The sequence below is a fragment of the Onychostoma macrolepis genome, chromosome 05 (genome assembly GCF_012432095.1).
Source record: "Onychostoma macrolepis isolate SWU-2019 chromosome 05, ASM1243209v1, whole genome shotgun sequence".
In the NCBI taxonomy this organism is placed as follows: domain Eukaryota; kingdom Metazoa; phylum Chordata; class Actinopteri; order Cypriniformes; family Cyprinidae; genus Onychostoma; species Onychostoma macrolepis.
Window position 1 is genome coordinate 19,769,847 of NC_081159.1, and position 22,165 is coordinate 19,792,011.

At 36.9% G+C, this 22,165-nt stretch overlaps 1 protein-coding gene across 6 annotated transcripts in view; it reads right to left on the reverse strand.

Moving 5' to 3' along the window:
* camkk1a (calcium/calmodulin-dependent protein kinase kinase 1, alpha a) overlaps positions 1–22,165 on the reverse strand; it is an 80,902-nt gene that overhangs the window by 50,652 nt on the left and 8,085 nt on the right. For 3 of the 6 annotated variants that reach the window (XM_058776199.1, XM_058776193.1, XM_058776194.1), the window contains exons 2-3: positions 5,324–5,396; positions 930–983 (exon numbers count right to left, since the gene is read on the reverse strand). The gene's annotated coding sequence lies outside the window, so the exon portion shown is untranslated. The other 3 variants (XM_058776195.1, XM_058776197.1, XM_058776198.1) reach the window with 2 other exon arrangements.

Consider the following 22,165-nt stretch of genomic DNA (forward strand, 5'->3'; position numbering starts at 1 on the left):
AAAACAAAATGAATATGTTTAACTTTTAAAAGGGAGGAAAAACACGGTCACATCCATCTGTCACTTGATAGAAGCCAAATTAGGCAGATGCCAACATGGACAGGTTGTACAACATGCCCTTATGCTCGAAAGCCACGAACAAAACTGCACTGCAAAAAATATTTTCCAGGCAGAAATAGATAGATCATAGATAAGACCAATGTACAGATACATAAAACCATATAGGTTGTACATCGCACTTCCACTTTTGTTTATGCATTTACAAAACTGTCAATTGTCTAATGGTTGTGAAACCAGTTGACAATCACCAATCTAAAACACACATAGCCAAGCACTTTTTGGATAAAAATCATGGCTAAAATTACACTTATTTACACTTTTATTTACAACACTTATTTAGCTGGCAGCAATGTCTGGTAGTGGTTTAACCAGTCAGATACCCAGCGAAGACAGGTTAGTGGGGCTTGTCTAATCTCTTCTACTGTACATCCAAATGCATAGAAAAAGTATTGCTACAACATATGATGGATTAGAGAATAGTTTTACCATTTGAAGAGTCTATAAACAGCCATTACTTTCCCTTTAAGAAGCTGGTAAGCGCTGAGGGAGAGTGGGAGCGCTGATGAGATGAATATTGACAAGCTTTAAACTGCTGGAGCGTACAGTGATTGAGGACACGGCCAGTGTACATGCAGATGAATACAAATGGGATTTCACTCATGGAGGAACAACTAGACAGATTACAGTTAGACTGTTTAATATGCTGGTGCTCGAGGTGGAAGCTGCCCTTTTGGACCAGTCTACAAACGTCTTGATATAATCCGGTGTAAAGGGTGTTATTTTAAAAGAATCTGTCAAAAATAATTGTAACACTAAGACTAAGTGGATCTTATCAAGTATGTACTGTGGATGAACTAGGACATACTCACTTCAGTTTTGCAGCATTGGATGTTTCTTCCACTAGTCTCTCCACAGCAAGGGATCTGTGAGTGATATAAAAAAAACTCTGTTAACCTAGTACGAGTAAAAGTCAACACAAAGAATATACATTCCAAAACCCGTTATTCAAAATAAATATTGTGTACCCATCCTGAAACATGAGATTTACATCCTCATTAAAGTACATATCTGTTAGTATTGCTGGGAAAACATACAAATAACCTGAAGGTATTGGCACATAAATTATGTTTCAATATTATAAAGGTGATCTATGGGTGATTTAGCATTTATAAGATGTATGACAAAAAAATCATAAGATAAATCAGCTCTTTAAAATGAAAAAAGCGCACTGGACTGCAGAGTTTTATGAATTACTGCTCCCATGATCACTAGAAAAAGTACACATAACTTTTAAATGAAATTTCATTTACCACCTCGTTTCTGCTATATTGATTACACTTAGAAAACAAAATATTTTGTGGATAAGACAATATCTACAGTGACTCATTTTGTTAATGAGCTAAGTCTAGATTATGAATTTTTCTTGTGACAGACAGGTTTGATTAAACTATGTTTAGATTTAGAGAAAATATAGTATGAAAATTAAAATCATTCAATGATATCAAACTTTTAATCCAAAAACTCTGAAGCCGTCTTCCTGTTTCAATGTTGACACTGTTGATGTGTACAGTATGATAAACCTACAGGAGTTGTGTTTTCTGTTGAAAAGTAACTAAATTTGTGGTCAGCAATATTTTTTTAAATAAATTAATATGTTTATTCAGCAAGGGTGCTGAATAAAGTAAATAGATCAAAAGTGACAGTAAAGACATTTATAAAAAACTATGTTCAAATAAATGCTGGTCTTTTGTACTTCCTGAAAAAAATATTAGCTATGCATTACACTTTCCATCAACATATTAAACCATTTTCAACAGTGATCAGCATAGAATAATTTCTGATGGATCATGTAACACTTACGACTGAAGTAATGGAAATACTGAAATAAAATATTGAAGTAATACATTCAAATAGAACAAAGTTATTAGAAATATTTCACAATATTGTTGTTTTTACTGTATTTTCTAAACAAAAGCAGTCTTGTTGAGCATAAAAGACATTTCAAAAACATCTTTTTTTCTGCACAAATATCAAATGCACGAGTGTCACAACTGTTCAGTGAATTTTCTGTGTGTTTCTGGAGAGTGGGAGAGTTATACAACACACAAAACATAAGCCTAACCAAGTTTTCCTAATTACAGGCAGAACTTGAGATAGATGGTTAACAGGAAATTTCTAAGCTTTGTGAACAGAAGAGAGCAGCAGACAAACCCAAAAGAAATACCACCCTCTTTTCCAGCAGGAATCCAGATTGCCCTCTTTTCAGAAGTATGATGTGGACAAAAAGGCCACTTATGAAAAAGCCAAGCCCACGTGCAAGAGCACCAGCCAAAGCAACTTGTCTGCCTTCTCCAGAAGAGATGTTTGGGTCTTTGGAATGCGGAGAGCTCCGACAAGCCCATTATGACGGCTAGGCCTAAATTTCAGAGCAAATGTTGGATGCGGCACATGTCGCAGGGATCTTGGGTCTGGTTTGCTGTCTTAAGCCACAAATCTTAATTTCAAACATGAAGCAGCACCATTAAAACCTATTCAAGTCAGCATGGAAACAAAACAGAGCTGCCAACAGACTCAAGTGGGATGGGGATTTCAGAGGAGGCTGTCAGAGAATGCCAGCGTGAGAGGATGAACGGCCAAACGAAGACTATTCTCAGAGAGAAACTTCAATTGTATGCTCTGAAGAGGATGAAAGAAAGGATGAAAAAAATGGAATATTTCAGCTAAACAACAGAGAGAGACAAAAAGAGAGATACCTACTGGATATCAGACAGGTACAACAAAGGCAACCGCTTAGAGACAGTCTGAATCCAGACACTAATATAGACACATTTATAACACATTACAGTCCTTAAAGACTGCAGCGTCCCCTCGGCAAATGGTGCAAGGCCTTTCTGCTATCCATCTACTTAAAGGGCCCCATGGAACATGAAATGTGTATTTAATGGGCTCTTATAAATGACAACAATACCTTTTATGGATTACACACAGTCGTGCATGCTTATATCATCAACCTGCATGAACAGGAGATACTGTATATGATAGGCGAAATAGTTTAGAGCTGAAATTGTTTTAGAATGTATAAATAAAACAAAAGGAAATGAATGATTCATTTTGTCAGAACTATTACAATAATATACAATTTATTTTGATTGTAAATACTGTGCAAGTACGTACAAGTAAGTATCTATGCCCTTTCTGAGAAAGAAGTGTCTTATATAAGGAATTTCTCAGCATGTGTCAATATTGGATACTACTTGTTGACTGATATCTAATTATGTCTGTTTGTAGATACATATAACTTTTACCATCATCAGTGCTAAACTTAACAGGTAGGAGTATTTTACAGCAAAGAAGCAACTCTTCAAGAGGCCATTGATCATAATATGAAAATATTTATAAGCATATCAATATTGACAAGAATATTTAGAACTGTTTTTATGATTAATATCAATTAATATCTAATATTAGTCTCTTATGCTCAACAAGGCTGTATTTATTTGATAAAATACAGTAAAAACTGTAATATTGTGAAATATTGCTATTAAATTATTTTTTTGTGTTTTTGAATATTTTTTAAAAACGTCATTTATTCCTGTGATGCAAAGCTGAATCGTCAGCATCATTACTCCAGTCTTCATCGTCACATGATCCTTCAGAAATCATTCTAATATGTTGATTTGGTGCTCAAGAAACATGTCTTATATGTTGAAAACACTAAAACACTTCTGTGAAATACTTTCTTTTCAGGATTCTTTGATGAGTAAAATGTTTAAAAGAACTGCCTTTATTTGAAATAAAAATCTTTTGTAATATTATAAATGTCTTTATTGTCACAATGCATCCGTGCTTTAAAATAAAACTTACTAATATTTTTGATAAAAATAGCTTACTTTCCCAAAACATTTAAACAGTGATGTATATGCGAGTTAACATCTGGTTTTACTACATTCTCCTTAATTTATAAAATTATGGCTAGATAATAAATGATAATTTATGGCTAAATAATAAAAAAAAAAAAAAAATAGGCAGATCTGGGTGAACAAGCACTGGTGACTGCATGGGAAAAGCATATTGCATTTACGCCGATACATGCAAACATGCCTAACTGGTCAGCAACACATCATTAAAACCGAGGCTGAATTTTCTAGACTTACAAGACATGATATGTGAAGTTCATAGTATCACGCATCCAGCTAACAGCTTTAATGTCTGAAGCCCCCAGGCATGTGCACTGACCTACAGACAGCACTACTGCTTACGGCCAATTGGCCAGACCTAACAGCTTTAACTAGCACTGATGTGTATGCATGCTGAAATCTACCAATGCCTACTGGCAAACCCAAGCTGCATGCATATGCATGTATAAAGTAGCTAGTACACTAATAAGAAAGTTTAATGCATGTAACATTGTAATTTGGTTAATCTAGTATAATGGTAGACTCATGATCTACATATTGGGCAAGTACAGTGACTGAGGGAGAGCTTAATTCATACAGTAATGGACAGCAGAGACTAATCCTCACTGCTGATGTGGTGTGATCAGACTGATTCATTAATCACCAGTAATCCCACGCTAAGAACGGACACAATATGAGGACAGAGATGAAGGAGGAACAGGCTGGAGTGACAACAGGAAGCTGATGACAACAGAGAGAAAAACACTGTGACAGTGTATCAATAAACTAAGGCTGTAAATCATTTAAAATGTTTCATCAAATGATTTACATGATACTCATCACAATTAATCACATACATATTAATAGCTGTTGCACTGTAAACTATAATAAGTTACTTCTACTAAAGATTAAGAACTTTAAATTTTAATTTTACACTACACAAGCATGTTAATTGCAATTAAATAGAATTATTGGCTAAGCCAACTCATAAATTTGATCATGTTAACTCATACTATATAACTATATAAATTTTACAGCCCATCAAAACTGCAACATATATACAAAGAATGCTGGGAACTAGAAATCTGCTGCAGCTCATTCAATTTCAGTTCAGCTTATGTGTGTAACTTTTTTCTAAGAAGTACAAGGACCTTTCAGTAACATTAGAGTGAAATTAAGTAATTTCATGTAATTAGAAATTAGAAGACACGCCCAAATACATTATTGTACATCACTGTGACAGATGAGTAGATAATATAAAATGTTGATTCATTTTTAATTTCCATATTGAGTATAAGCCTAAGACTGACCAACAATCACACCAATCATTTTTGCAATTGATTTGTCTGAGGTTGAATAGTGCCTACCTCCCTGTTTTTGTGTTGTGTCTTGCCTCAACCGCACAGCATTTTTTTTAAGATGCCATCAAGTTGATTGTCACTGCCAGAGAAGAAAACAAATTACATTTTAAAGGTCAATTTTTAAAACCTGACAAGAAAATGAAGAGATGTGATGGGAAAATCATACAAAGCGTTCTCAGCATCTACTTTACAATCACCAACAGCTTTATATTGCAGTCATTAAGCCCTTAAGAAGGATCCATTTCAAACTGTACACACACACACACACACACACTTGTGCTAATGTGAGTGCGGTTCACGTGCGGGCATTCAATCTCCACCATGCAGTCATTCTACAAGCATACGATCCTCCTCTTTATCTCTGCATAGAATCTCATCTTACCTCCTCAAAGACTCATTTTAAACGCTTAAGGATTCCAAATAGTTTTAAAGGCATTAGAGATCAAGAGAATCTGTCACAAGAGTTCATTATGGAATTTGAAAACAGCATCTTCTCCATATGCGCAGTATAGCTGCCACACAGCAAAACATCACTTCTTTCTTACTCAAAGTCACCTCTTTCTTTTCTTTCTCAAAAAACACATTATCTTCATCAAGCACCAAATGCATGTCAATTTTCAGTTTTAGCAGTGAAATTTACAGTCACTAGCAGAAAAAGCAGCAGTAAAGACTTACACATTGTTACAAAAGATTTCTATTTCAAATTAATGCTGTTTTTTTTTGTAAATTTTCTATTGAATAAAAATATTCAATGACAATGATAAATTTTTTTAAAAAGTCTCTTTAGTACAAAATCATCATATTAGAATGATTTATGAAGGATCACGTGACTGAAGACTGGAGTGATGGCTGCTGAAATTACAGTTTTGCCATCACAGGAATAAACTACATTTTAAAATATATTAAAATAATAAATAGTTATTATGAATTGTAATAATATTTCAAAATGACTTTATTAAAACTCTACAATACAATCTCAATATTTCTCAAATGTTGCTTACATGTTCGTTGCTGGGTACATTAGTGTAATTAAAGTTTTAATTAACCGTGATAAATGAAATGAAAGCATGTCAGTTGAGGTCAGGGGTAAAATTGGATTACACGCTTGGGAATCAAACTCGAAATCTGGAATCATTTAAAATGAAAAGCCAAATAAGCAGTATGGACACCCTAAGACCACATCATTTTATTCTATATAACCAATTATTTCATCTAGAAACTATCCAAAGCCCTGTGACAGACTTTCAGCCAGTTGAATAGGGTGTAGGCTATTTCTAGTTTGTGTTCACACTGTCAAATCTCAAACTGTACTTCTAATCACCTAAATACAGCATGTCACACATTTCCAAAAGAGAGAGTGTGTGTTCAGTGTCAGGTTTGAGTGTGTCAGTCTGTAATCCAGGTCACTTTAATTGAATAACGCAGATTATCTTGTCTCAGGGAAGCTGTTGCAGCCACAGCCACTCACTTTCTTCGAGAGCGGACATACGAAATATCCTCATTCTACAGACTGTAAAAAGATGAGTCAGAGACATGTTTGAGAACAAAAATAGCAGCAGGCACATTCCCTGACAAATCCTGAGCTAACCTCTGCGTGCCCTACTAACCCCTAGCTAGTGAATTTGGGATTAGCAGGTATGAACGCCTCATTTAATTTACTCACACGGACCGAGGGCTCGCTGAGGGGTTGGCTGGTGGATGGAGACATGATCCGGTCCTACAGGGGTGAGGGAGGGGACCCAGATGGACAGGAACCCATCGTTCATGCCATGGGACTTCCAGGGCGTTCCCCTCCCTGCACTGCATAAGACGTCGCTAAGACCTCCACAGCGTCCCCTTTCACAGGTCACTGCCTGTCCAGGAACAGGGAAAGCAGTGTGGGAGGGGCATAAGGGGAGGAGCTTCTGGTGTTTTCCCATTACCAAATAAAAATGATGGACCTGCAGAACCAGATGACAGGATGTGCTTGACAACTACACATGTGAGATTAACCGTGCTGTGGGGGATTGGATCCATCTGGGGACATCCCAACTGAAATAGCTCTAGGATGCGTTAGAGAGAAAACACACACACACACACACACATACACACACACATACAGAGCACTAAATTTAGCCGATGGTAATCATCATTCATAAATGATGAATGCTGCAAATTCATGCTTGTCCTGAGAGACTCTGGACCTCACCCAACTCACAGCATGTGCCTCAAAAACAGCCCAGCGAGGAGGAGGAAGACAGTTCTTACACACACACGGCTCTTCCTGCACCATTAAAAGTCCTACGAGCAGCTGAATGTAACATCTTTACATAACTTACTGAGACACAAGAAATTACTATGTTCTTCTCTGTGGTCTGGAATTTAAAGAAACAATGAAAAAGTTAAATGTAGGAGATGAACAATAGCGGGGTCTTCTGCGTATTGTCCTTCCTGCTGGTTGGGCTGATGTATCGCATACAAAAGGACATTTTAATGAGGAGATTCACTCGCAGAGCACCACAAAGGATTTAGATGTCTCGAAGCCTGACAGTGTGGATGAAGAGAGACCTGTGTTTGGACAGCTATCACTCAAGAACAACTGAATCACATTTCCATCATCATGTGGGTGCGTGAGGTTTAGTCACGGGTGGAAGCAGGTTTTGCATACAATGTTTTCAGTAACACTTTTCAATACAGTGTAAGGTTCAATTTTCTAATAGTAGTTAAATGCATAGATAACACAAACTAATAACGAATAACATTTTTTGCAGTTTTTATTAATTGAGGTTAATGTTCATTTTGCTATTGTTCATCATTTTGAACACCATTCAAAAATAATTTGTTTTGAAAAACACAGTTAAACAGTAATATTGAGAAATATTATTTCAATTTAAAATAACTGTTTTCTATTTGAATATATTTTATATTCAGTGTCACATGATCCTTCAGAAATCATTCTAATATACTGATTTGCTGCTCAAGAAACATTTCTTCTTCTTACTATTAGAAATTATTTGAAATAGAATGTATGAACGTAAACGTCTTCCTTGTCAATTTTGATCTGTCCTTGCTGAATAAAAGTATTCATGTCTTTCTTAATGTCTTCAAGCTTTCAATCAGTTTTATTGAACATAATACATGAACAAATGAACTTTAAAATGTAAAAGATATATTAGTATATTTAAAAATTACTACTAACCAAGATTAATAAATGCTGTAAAAATGGTATTAATTGTTAGTTTGCAATACCTAATGCATTAACTAATGTTAACAATCTTGAGGTGAATTGGGCATTTGGATACATAAATGTAAATAGGATAGTGTCTTTCTTCATAGAAAATAACTAATATGGATCCAAAAACTAGACTTCATTTAACTCCAGATCTTGTTTGATGGCAAGTACATGTTGTGAAATTTAGCATTGCCTGTGTAATTGTGTCACCCTTCATCTGGGCAAATCCAATTAAGAGCACTGGAGGCTTGAAAAGAGAGGAGCTTGAAAAACAACTCGACATGGACTGACTGCATGTGTGTGAAAGTGAGAGAGTTTACAAGCTCTGCGCACAGAGTAATGGCTTTGACGGTGATAAAAAAAAAGTTAATGGTTTTCCTAGAAGCAAAATCAGGCAGAAGACATAATGTTAGTGACAATCAAATAAAACCTACTGGAAAGGAATTCTGAGAATTCTTATTTAATTTAAAGAAAATCTATCTCAGATGTCATACAACAATACTATGCAAAAGCACAACCCATTTCAAGGAGAAAAGAATCAACACTGTTCTAACATTTTTGGATACTTTGAAAATCAAGTCTCGAAATGTTTCAGTGTGTGAATAGGTTGAAATGTTGCATGGTTCGCTGCTACAGACACATGTTGAACTCTCACTCTCACAGTATGTCAAATCTGCATGAAAAAGAAACTCACACAGCTTTGGAACAACAAAAAACACACATTATATGACTAAAAGGAAGGCAATTCATTTTGAGGACTGAATGTCACTCACATTCGTGGCTTTTTTGGAAGGATCGTTGCATTGTTAATCTACAGTCAGGCCGTAGAGGAAAAAAAGCTTCAAAGGTAATGCAACACTAACATCCTACTGTATTTACATTTTACTTAGGGATTTGGGAAATTCAAACAAAGTCCTTTTAATGATGCTGTATATTACTGTATCTCACAGGAGTAATATGTGGACAGAGCTGAGCTGTTTTATTGACTAGTTTCACAGTGAATAGCATGATCTCTGGCTGAAAGACTATCTTATCTTAACATAAAATGGCATTGCTTTGTCAATAATTAAACATATAGTCATACAGGTGCATCTCAATAAATTAGAATGTCTTGGAAAAGTTTATTTATTTCAGTAATTCAACTCAAATTGTGAAAATCGTGTATTAAATAAATTCAGTGCACACAGACTGAAGCAGTTTACGTCTTTGGTTCGTTTAATTGTGATGATTTTAGCTCACATTTAACAAACAAATTAGAATTGTTCATTTACTGTACATGTACTCAATACTTGGTAGGGGCTCCTTTTGCTTTAATTACTGCCTCAATTCAGCGTGGCATGGAGGTGATCAGTTTGTGGCACTGCTGAGGTGGTATGGAAGCCCAGGTTTATTTGACAGTGGCCTTCAGCTCATCTGTTTTTTTTTGGTCTCTTGTTTCTCATTTTCCTCTTGACAATACTCCATAGATTCTCTATGGGGTTCAGGTCTGGTGAGTTTGCTGGCCAGTCAAGCAACCAACACCATGGTCATTTAACCAACTTTTGGTGCTTTTGGCAGTGTGGGCAGGTGCCAAATCCTGCTGGAAAATGAAATCAGCATCTTTAAAAAGCTGGTCAGCAGAAGGAAGCATGAAGTGCTCCAAAATTTCTTGGTAAACGGGTGCAGTGACTTTGGTTTTCAAAAAAACTCAATGGACCAACACCAGCAGATGACATTGCACCCAAATCATCACAGACTGTGGAAACTTAACACTGGACTTCAAGCAACTTGGGCTATGAGCTTCTCCACCCTTCCTCCAGACTCTAGGACCTTGGTTTCCAAATTAAATACAAAACTTGCTCTTATCTGAAAAGAGGACTTTGGACCACTGGGCAACAGTCCAGTTCTTCTTCTCCTTAGCCCAGGTAAGACGCCTCTGACGTTGTCTGTGGTTCAGGAGAGGACAACTGTAGCCAAATTCCTTGACACGTCTGTGTGTGGTGGCTCTTGATGCCTTGACCCCAGCCTCAGTCCAGTCCTTTTGAAGTTCACCCAAATTCTTGAATCGATTTTGCTTGACAATCCTCATAAGGCTGCGGTTCTCTCGGTTGGTTGTGCATCTTTTTCTTCCACATTTTTTCCTTCCACTCAACTTTCTGTTAGCATGCTTGGATACAGCACTCTGTGAACAGCCAGCTTCTTTGGCAATGAATGTTTTTGGCTTACCCTCCTTGTGAAGGGTGTCAGTGATTGTCTTCTGGACAACTGTCAGATCAGCAGTCTTCCCCATGATGGTGTAGCCTAGTGAACCAAACTGAGAGACCATTTTGAAGGCTCAGGAAACCTTTGCAGGTGTTTTGAGTTGATTAGCTGATTGGCATGTCACTATATTCTAATTTGTTGAGATTTGTTGGGTTTTTGTTAAATGTGAGCCAAAATCATCACAATTAAAAGAACCAAAGACTTCAACTACTTCAGTCTGTGTGCATTGAATTTATTTAATACACGAGTTTCACAATTTGAGTTGAATTATTGAAATAAATGAACTTTTCCACAACATTCTAATTTATTGAGATGCACCTGTACTGTAATATAGTCTGTCTGAACACATACACTGTCTACGGTTCATCTAATGTCCTTTGTCTTCTCTAGAGGCCTCACTGGAGAGCAGTATAACAGAAAGACAGTGTTTTTATGGTGATATGACAGCTCCCTGTGTAACACTATATGTGGCGAAAGGTCATTATGCCAAAAGACAAACATGATGCTGGCCATATCAGGAGATACAAACACTAGAGATTAAAAACAGCTCCACGGCAATAAAAGGCCAAGCAGAAACATCTAGCAATGAATTTCAATGCAGGAAATCTGTAAAAAAAATAAATACTCTGTTCACTCACTGTGGCCTAATATAACAAAGTACTAGATTAAATTAACAAAAGGTCAGCGTTGTTATTGCTAACTAAAACTAAATAATAAAATATTTAAATTATAAATGTTAGATGAAAAAAAATTGAAAATGAGAAATTATGCCTTGGCAACTATGTAATTTGAATTAAAAAAAACAATCAAACAAAAACAAAAATTGCAAAAGCACATCAAAATGACTGAAAACAACTTCAAGTTAAAATGAAAACTGAGAATAAATGCTAATTCAAAATATTATAATAGTACATATTACATCAGTTTTCACCGGTGTCAGTCTGAATACGGATTTCTACAGTCAGGTCAATAAATATTGGGACATCGACACAATTCTAACATTTTTGGCTCTATACACCACCACAATGGATTTCAAATGAAACGAACAAGATGTGCTTTAACTGCAGACTGTCAGCTTTAATTTGAGGGTATTTACATCCATCATCCCTGGTGATGCTCTGCCAAGCCTCTACTGCAACCGTCTTCAGTTCCTGCTTGTTCTTGGGGCATTTTCCCTTCAGTTTTGTCTGCAGCAAGTGAAATGCATACTCAATCGGATTCAGGTCAGGTGATTGACTTGGCCATTGCATAACAGTCCACTTCTTTCCCTTCAAAAACTCTTTGGTTGCTTTTGCAGTATGCTTTGGGTCATTGTCCATCTGCACTGTGAAGCGCCGTCCAATGAGTTCTGAAGCATTTGGCTGAATATGAGCAGATAATATTGCCCGAAACACTTCATAATTCATCCTGCTGCTTTTGTCAGCAGTCACATCATCAATAAATACAAGAGAACCAGTTCCACTGGCAGCCATACATGCCCACGCCATGACACTACCACCACCATGCTTCACTGATGAGGTGGTATGCTTAGGATCATGAGCAGTTCCTTTCCTTCTCCATACTCTTCTCTTCCCATCACTCTGGTACAAGTTGATCTGTCCATAGGATGTTGTTCCAGAACTGTGAAGGCTTTTTTTAGATGTCGTTTGGCAAACTCTAATCTGGCCTTCCTCACCAATGGTTTACATCTTGTGGTGAACCCTCTGTATTCACTCTGGTGAAGTCTTCTCTTGATTGTTGACTTTGACACACATACACATACCTCCTGGAGAGTGTTCTTGATCTGGCCAACTGTTGTGAAGGGTGTTTTCTTCACCAGGGAAAGAATTCTTCGGTCATCCACCACAGTTGTTTTCCGTGGTCTTCCGGGTCTTTTGGTGTTGCTGAGCTTACCGGTGCGTTCCTTCTTTTTAAGAATGTTCCAAACAGATGTTTTGGCCACGCCTAATGTTTTTGCTATCTCTCTGATAGGTTTGTTTTGTTTTTTCAGCCTAATGATGGCTTGCTTCACTGATAGTGACAGCTCTTTGGATCTCATCTTGACAGTTGACAGCAACAGATTCCAAATGCAAATAGCACACTTGAAATGAAGTCTGGACCTTTTATCTGCTCATTGCAATTGGGATAATGAGGGAATAACACATACCTGGCCATGGAACAGCTGAGAAGCCAATTGTCCCATTACTTTTGGTCCCTTAACAAGTGGGAGGCACATATGCAAACTGTTGTAATTCCAACACCGTTCACCTGATTTGGATGTAAATACCCAAAATACTCAAATTAAAGCTGACAGTCTGCAGTTAAAGCACATCTTGTTCATTTCATTTGAAATCCATTGTGGTGGTGTATAGAGCCAAAAATGTTAGAATTGTGTCCATTATGTCCCAATATTTATGGACCTGACTGTATATATCCAGTTATGGCCTAGGAAAATTTATGTAGTCTCAATGCAAATGAATTAAGTAAATTTCCCTTTCACAAATTAAATTGGCTGCAATGTAATTAAGTTCAAGAACTGTGTTGTACTCGCTCACTTTCTTGAACTAAATTCAATAGGCAGAACGAAATGTAATATATGAAAACAAAATTAAGCTTCTGGCAAAACATTATCTTCACGATAAGAAAACGACCTCTGCAAAGAGAGCGCTGCTTCATGATAAAAGTGTATCCAGTCTTGTGTTCCCTCTCAGGATCCAGCTGTCTGCCAAAGCCAGCCAATCCATGCAGATGGGAAGGCAATCTGTTTTAATGGCTCATTTATAATCACCATATTAGGATAGATTTTGCCAGGACCTGCTTTACATATCGCCAACATTTATCGTGATTTTCAAATGAGGTCTAGAACCTGAACGAGCAGGATGTCAATATATGGCATTCGCTGTCCCAGAACATTAAAGGGATAGTTCACCCAAAAAAAAAAAAAAAAAAAAAGTCATTTCAAATCCATAAGACCAAATCCATAAGTTTCATCTTTGAAACACAAAGATATTTAAGATATTTTTAAAGAAATCAGAGAGCTGTATAGACAGCAGAGGAACTACCACATTCAAGGCTCACACTGCAAAAAAATGCTTTTCTTACTTCGATTTTTTGTCTTCAAGCCAGTCTTCGAAGCACTTTTACGACAGTACCATGAAAATTTCTGCATGATGCTACTGCAAAACTCTTTATATTAAGCAGAAAAGTGTTTATGATCACTTCAAGAACAATCAGACTTCGACTATTTCTATGATGGCCAAATTGTGTAATCCCAACCAATCAATGATGATGTAAATAATTTACATATTCTATCATCAGCTGCATTTTCTAACCACCCACATTCAACTCACTCATACTGATTCCTCAGAATATAAAAAGAGTGGGAATAGTTTTTCTGTGCTCTTCTAACTGTATTCTGCCTCCCTGCAGACGCATCTGAAGGCGTCACTGATGGCTTTCAAGTCGTTGCCGATTTGAGCGAGATAAAGGGTATTTGATCTCTCCAATTTTCTTCTAACACTCAAGTGGGTTGGAGTCACTGAGTATTCCCACGGTAACCACCTCAACACTTCAAAGACAATCAGGTCGGTCCTTCACAGCCACATAGTTTAAGATATTTCTAATGCATGGACAAAAAAACCTAAAATTAGAGTTTATAATTGACAAGTCATCCTTCTTCCTTCATTTTTAATAAGACGTAACTGTTCATTTGGTTTCTCTCTGCACTGAAAACAAATGATGCCAATTCATATGTAACATTCTTATGAATTGTTTGTGCTGCTCAATGATTGGTTTAAAATGCTAATGATTCAATGGATCGCCATTCATTAAAATATATATTAAATAAATACTAGTTGTTGTTCAAATTATGTACTGAACCAAATTTTTTGAACTGGCTCACTGTCAACCCAAAGATTCACAATTATCATTTTTGTCAAAAAATCTCCTTCCCCTTCTAAACCGATATTCTTCCTACGGTCAATAAACTAAAAATGCTTTTCCAAGCGGGAAAAAACACCACCTGCGACTCCCTGCCATCACATCTATGCCTATCTATGTCAAAGTATAGCATCACAGGTTTGCGGTTTTCCTCAATGCAAAGGTTTGCTCAAAGTTTCCCTCAAAATGTGTTTACGAGCTTCAGCCATCTGCTGAAGGAAGAATTAGTCTCCAGATTGAGGCCTTTGGGGGTTGTTTATTTCCAAACCCTGTCCTCTAGAGATGTGATTAATTGGTCGGTGAAAACATATCCCTTTCCATAACTCCTGTGGTGAAGCCTGGCCTGTGTACACAAAGTGAGACGACCAAGGCTATTTTAGTCGATTTAATCTGGAGTCTAATATGAAAGCCATTGAACACTGACCGCTCTAATAGTTTTGAGCACAGAGCACTAAAGTAATGAAGTTTTGCCGTTTCATCTAGCCATCTCATTTAGCAGCGAGAAGCAGCTCCCACAGAGAGGATTGAGTTTCTTCTCTACCTGTGCTTTCCGACATAAAATACTCAAGAGGCGAAGTGAAGCCTTTTAGAAACCTTTTAGACAAAGAAGAAAGGTCAAAAATGTTTTCCTCTTAGTATAAAGCTAAAAAAAAAAATGCAAGAAAGACTAAACAGAAAAATAGATCTGCTGTTCAAATTCCAATTATGGGGTTCAAAAGTCTGAGACCACTAGTAAAAACTGCTTCAACTTTTACAAATTATATAAAATGACAAACTATATTATGCACAACAACTGGAGTGAATGTTGAATTGAAAAAAATAAACTTAAATCATTATTTAAATTTTTTTTTTTAAATATTAAAATGAATTAATAAAAATAAATAAGCCAATGTTTTACATTTCTAAAACTGTTTTATTATTATTTTAGATAATGTTATGTCATATTAATACATGTTAATAATATGTTTTATTATTTCCAATGTTAAATTTTTGAAATTTTGTATACAAAATTGTCAATGTGGTCTCAGACTTTTGGACTCCATCATATGAAAACATGGCTACAACGAAATAAGATACAAGGCTAATCAAAAGACTTTACAGGCCGGAGATGATCTAATGACAGATTTTCACACTGAGCAATAAGAATGGGACTCGGGCAGGAGCCATCTGCTCCTTCCGTTGCTTCACCTGTCACTGAACACAAAAACAACAGTTCCACAATCTGTAGATCACTGTCTCAATCAGCAAATCAGTCGTGTCTGAGCAGAGAAACCTGAAACCTATGATTCAATCAGTGTAGAGGAGGTTCCTGCTGTTACGAGTACACCTGCAAAGGCTCAAAATGCCTCAACAAAGACTGAATATTGTTATATAATGAAGTCTTAAAGGTCCCATGACATGCTGCTTTTTGGATGCTTTTATATAGGCATAAGTGGTCCCTAATACTGTATCTGAAGTCTGTTTCCCGAAATTCAGCCTTGGTGCAGAATTTCAGCCACTATGAGCCAGTCCCACAATGAGCTTTCCTTAGGACGTGCCATTTCTATGTCTGTAGCTTTAAGGACTATAGAGGCGGGGCAAGGTGGAGGGTGGTTGTGTGGCCTTAACCAGCTTGCGCTACCATGCGCTAATGTTGACAGTGGATGTATCGCAATGGCTCATAGACACGCAGTCATTCAAGCTTTTCAGTTTGACCCAGAATCTGATCCGGATGGAGAAGCACCTGATGAAGAAGTTGCAACTCAGCGGCTACAGCAGGACATCTCCGAATGGTTAGTTTAAAATATTGTGTCTGGATACGGTAATTTAGTTGGTTTGTTTATGTATGCTGTTACAGTTATTATCATGTAGCTAATGCTAGCCATAGGCTTGGATGAAGGAACTAAAAAAATACTTCGGTGTTCATTTGTAAATCCAAACACTGAGCAACTATCTTGGTTCGCTCGTTTGCAAGCCATGATGTCTCTCGAGGAAAAAAAAATATTGCACTGGCCTCACACGGTAGTAGCTCATTTTCTCATGGGCGGGCAAAGCAGAGAAAGGGGAGGTAACCTTTCCCCGTATGACGACATGAAGGGAAGATTCCAGATTGGGCCATCTGAGCTTTCATTTTCTCAAAGACGAAGCAGGATACCCAGGGCTCGGTTTACACCTATCGCCATTTCTAGCCGCTGGGGGACCATAGGCAGGCTAGGGTAACTCATATTAATGTTAAAAAAGTGAAATTTTCATGCCATGGGACCTTTAAGAATTATGCTTTCAACATCTGGGGTCGGTAAGATTTTTTAAATCTTTTTAAAAGAAGTCTCGTATGCTCAATATTTTGATAAAAAAACACAGTAAAACAATAATATAGCCATACTGTGTCTAAAATGTTATTTACCCAGTATTATTATCTTATTTATTTGGTCCTCACACTTTACATAGTGCGACTCATTAAAAATATAACTATAAAAAATAAATTAATAAGAGCGATAATGTTATTATTGCACTTTATTTATTTCGTTTTTTTAATAAAATAATTAATTAATTAATAAAGTGTGATAATTCTATTATATTTTAAAATAATAGAGAGTATTAAATAAAAATACAATTAGGCGAGCTGCTGGCACGTAAGTATATGCGCTGCTGAGTGAATGAAATGTCACAGTTTTGCATTGTGCATTTGCATTTTGGTCGCACATGTGCACCTGCGGCCACTTATGTGCACCCCTGTTTATAATGCATTATAAATAATAACTTTAAGTAAAGTGTTACCATAATATTTAACCAGTATGTCAGGTTTTTATAAGAAGCATAGACCATAGAAACAGGTTAACATCTGAAATATAAAACCATGAATTTTGAGAAACCCATTTGTGACCCTGGACCACAAAACCAGTCATAAGGGTAAATTTTTTTGGAATTGAGATGTATAATCACCTGGAAGCTGGATAAATAAGCTTTTTGTTAGGAAAGGACAATATTTAGCCGAGATACAACTATTTGAATATCTGGAATCTGAGGGTGCAAAAAAATCTAAATATTGAGAAAATCGCCTTTAAAATTGTTCAAAAATGAAGTTCTTAGCAATGCATATTACCAATCTAAAATTAAGTTTTGATATATTTACGGTAAGAAATGTACAAAATATCTTCATGGAACATGATCTTTACTCAATATCCTAATGATTTTTGGCATAAAAGTAAAATGGATCATTTTGACCCATACAATGTATTTTTGGCTATTGCTACAAATATACCCCAGCGACTTAAGACTGCTTTTGTGGTCCAGGGTGACATATGATGATGGGAGAACTATGAACCAAAATGCTTCCAAAATGCCCAAAAAAAAGAGTTCATTTGAATTTTTAACTTTGCTTTCACATATTAAAAATATGGCTTACTACTTACATGACTTGACCTCATACTAGTTTTAAGAGATTAAAGCAAATATATGAGGCAAGCAAATTACCTAAACCTTATTAACACACTGAATGTCTCACTTGCTCTATCCCTCCATTCTTTCCTCTCTCTCCCTCTCATGCATGCATATTGATGATGAATATTTTGGGGGAATCCTCAGGCTGAGGGATTAGCTTTTGCGATGTGTTAAAATCCGAGTGTTTCCACAGACCCTCTGATGCCTTTTTTCTCTTTTTTCCTTTAAAGGAAGCTCAGAAGAGCCTGGAGACAGTGCTAGTGGGGCACAGGGCTGATAGCAGGCTTCTTAACTCCACACACAGACAAAAATACACTGCCACTGAGCTCATAGGAAACCATTCTTTGACTTATATCACAGTGAATCTGGTACAAACTGGTGCTTTTTGTTTCGATACACTGTTCTAACACTACACACTGAACTGGTCTTTCGATTATACTTTACCTAACAAAAACACACAGGCCACCTTTACACCTGGTATTAAAGGTATAGTTCACCCAAAAATGAAAATTCTGTCATTAATTAGTCACCCTCATGTTGTTCCAAACCCATAAGACTTTCGTTCATCTTCAGAACACAAATTTAGGTATTTTTGATGAAATCCGAGAGCTTTCTCACCCTGCATAGACAGCAATGTAACTACCACGTTCAAGGCCCAAAAACATAAGGACATCGTTAAAATACTGTAATTTTATGAAGCATACAAGAATACTTTTTTGAATTGAAGACTGACAGGGAAGAGAAGAAACTGTTGAATACAGCTGATATTTTAGTTTTCTTTAAAAAGTAAAAAACATGCATTTTCAGTGATCGGAACACAATCGAACAGCACTTGAACACATTAAAAACCAGGTGTAAAAGCAACCACGATGCATTATGTTTCGATTGTGATCTAAAACGTTTCATAGGTTGTCAGGGCTGGGTTCTCACCACATCTGACGAGGGGCCAGATTTACTAACAGCTTGCGCCAGTGCAAACTGTCTTTTAGCGTTAAAATAGTACAGTCAGGATTTACTGAAGACGTGCAGTGAAGAGTTAGCACTGAAAAGGCGTGGATACAGTTATTTTTGCGCCTGACCTTGTTGAATATGCATTTATAGGAGTTTCCCTTTCAGACGCAAAATTTATGGGAGGAGAGTATTAAAGTGAATCATGCAATGAGATTTACTAATGTTTGTACTCATCAAATTACCGGTATTTGCGCCATTATTTAATGCCCAAAAAAACATGTCTTAAACTATTTTGCGCTTGAAATGGCTGCATTTGTTGTTGCTAGGAGGCGGCACTGCAGAGAACAGAGAGCGTGTGTTAGAAGGGAGAGGATTTTTTCCACGTTTTATTTATTTAGAATGCCAGAAGAACACATTATCCGAATCCGAACATATCCTTACGCTAATTTGCACTGCCCTTGGTAGACTCCGCCGGTCATTATGGAAATGTGATGTTGCATCTGTGTTCTTTAATTTGCACGTAGTCAGTAAATCACCTGCAGAAATTTCCATGTTTTGGAACTGTGCTCTCGCACTAATTTGCCTTGTTTAGTAATTCTGGCCCTTAAGTTTTTATTGTTTTAGTGAGGGCACTTCAAAAATTTCTCTCTTTTCTTCACACTAGCCGTGCACTAGAATTCAAACAACGGTAATATTATGACGACATGCTCTGCAGTGACATATAACAAATAATAATGCATCCACTTAACTTTACTTGTAATACTGCAAAGTTTGTGTTCTTTTAATTCAGAGGTCACTGTGTTATGTATTATTTTTAATGGGTCACATGACTTCTTGTGATATTCAATTACAGGTCAGAGTTCACAAACTGCAACTTCAGAATGCAGCAAAAATAATTTGAGCTTGCATTTCTAGTCTCCCGCTTTCACATGTGTATGAATGGAAGTCAAAAAATTTAATGTAACTATCCCTTTACTGTCTTTTTCATCTGTCAAAATGATAAAAATCCTTTTAAATAATCCCCAATGCTTTTAGAATTTGGTAAATGAGGGAACATTTTGTTAACGCAGCCTGTGATGCATTATGCAACTAACGTTTTCTATTTTCCACAGGTAAGTGAAGATAAATACAATCCAGCAAAAGAACATCCAGATATTATCCGGATATGGAACGCATGTTAATGCCAGGTGTAAAGGGGCAATAGAGAGAAGGAGACAGACAATGTGACTGTGCCCTTTGACACACAGAGGGAATCATTTATGGGAACAGAGCGTCTCAGAGCAAAGGATGGCAGTAAGCAAGAGCACCCAGCGGGGGGGCAGGAACACAAACTATATCTGTGGCCTTTTCAAGGGCCTGAGATACAATCTTGCCGCTAACTGACAAGCACCAGGTTACAGAAGCTCTGGCTCTGCGGTGCAGGTACAATTACGGACTGATTTCACATGACCGCTTGGGGAGGTGTACATATCCTGTTAGCTTTGCACTGCACAATCAACATAAAACATAACTTGGAACAGGTGAGAAAACAAATTTAAGATAAGCAACAAGAAGGTTTAGCATATCCTTTAATCTTTCCAAGGAATGGGCGGACAAGCCTTTTGTGAAAGCGAAATACAGGAAAGTCATGGCCAATTAGACACAGGCACGCACACACTGCAATCGATGGCACCTAAATGACTGGATTATTCTCATGTGTATACTGGGGAAACACACTCAAGCATCACTGAAACAAATACAATGGAAGCTGCGTCAACAACCCTCGGGTTTCCTGGAATCCCTTATTCCGTAGAGGAGCCAGGGGAAGAATCGCACTGTTAAGCCAGCATTAAGACTGATTAAGAACACAAGGATGTCTCAGTTGTTTTATAATATGAAAAATATCTTCTCAATGCTGTTTTCTGTAGATACGAACACTTCAATAAACATTATTTGTAGCTCACCTGCCAACCAATATTTGCAATAAGCTAGTTACTTTTAATATGAAACAAAGTCTCAGCTTATACAAAAAATAAACAGCTTGTTTATGATGTTAGTAAAACAGCCTGCAAACAGTGTTTCATGTAACTTTACAATTACCTCAGGAAAGTCATTCAATGTCCATAAACTTGAGTTAACCAGCAAAAAAAAAAACTCTACAGAGAAGCATTCTGCTAAATGCACTATATTACATATTCATTATGTTTTTACTTAAAGGGGTCATATGATGGGATTTCAAGTTTTCCTTTCTCTTTGGAGTGTTACAAGCTGTTTGTGCATAGATAAGATCCCTGAAGTTGCAAAGAATAAAGTCTCAAAACCAAAGAGATATTCTTTTATAAAAGTTAAGACTCGACCACGCCCCCCTAAAACAGCCCATTCAAACACACCCCCACATGTCTACGTCACGGTGTGGGGAGATTTGCAAAACACCGCCCAAATGTACAGATGCATCTCCATTAATTAGAATGTCGTGAAAAAGTTACTTTTTTCTTGTAAGTTATTTCAAGAAGTAAAACTTTCATATATTTTAGATTCATTGCATGTAAAGTAAAACATTTCAAAAGTTTTTTTTGTTTTAATTTTGATGATTAGAGCTTACAGCTCATGAAAGTCAAAAATCAGTATCTCAAAATATTAGAATATGTACATTTGAGTTTAAATTAATGACCATCCCTACAGTATAAATTCTGGGTATCTCTTGTTCTTTGAAACCACATTAATGGGGAAGACTTCTGACTTGGCAATGATCCAGAAGACGAACATTGATGCCCTCCACAAAGAGGGTAAGTCACAGAAGGTCATTACTGAAAGGTGTGGCTGTTTACAGAGTGCTGTATCAAAGCATATTAAATGCAAAGTTGACTGGAAGGAAGAATTTGGGTAGGAAAAGGTGCACAAGCAACAGGGATGACTGCAAGCTTGAGAATACTGTCAAGCAAAGCTGATTCAAACACTTGGGAGAGCTTCACAAGGAGTGAACTGAAGCTGGAGTCACCATGCTCAGACGTCTTCAGGAAAAGGGCTACCAAGCCACTTCTGAACCAGAAACAACGTCAGAAGCGTCTTACCCGGGCTGTGGAGAAAAAGAACTGGACTGTTGCTCAGTGGTCCAAAGTCCTCTTTTC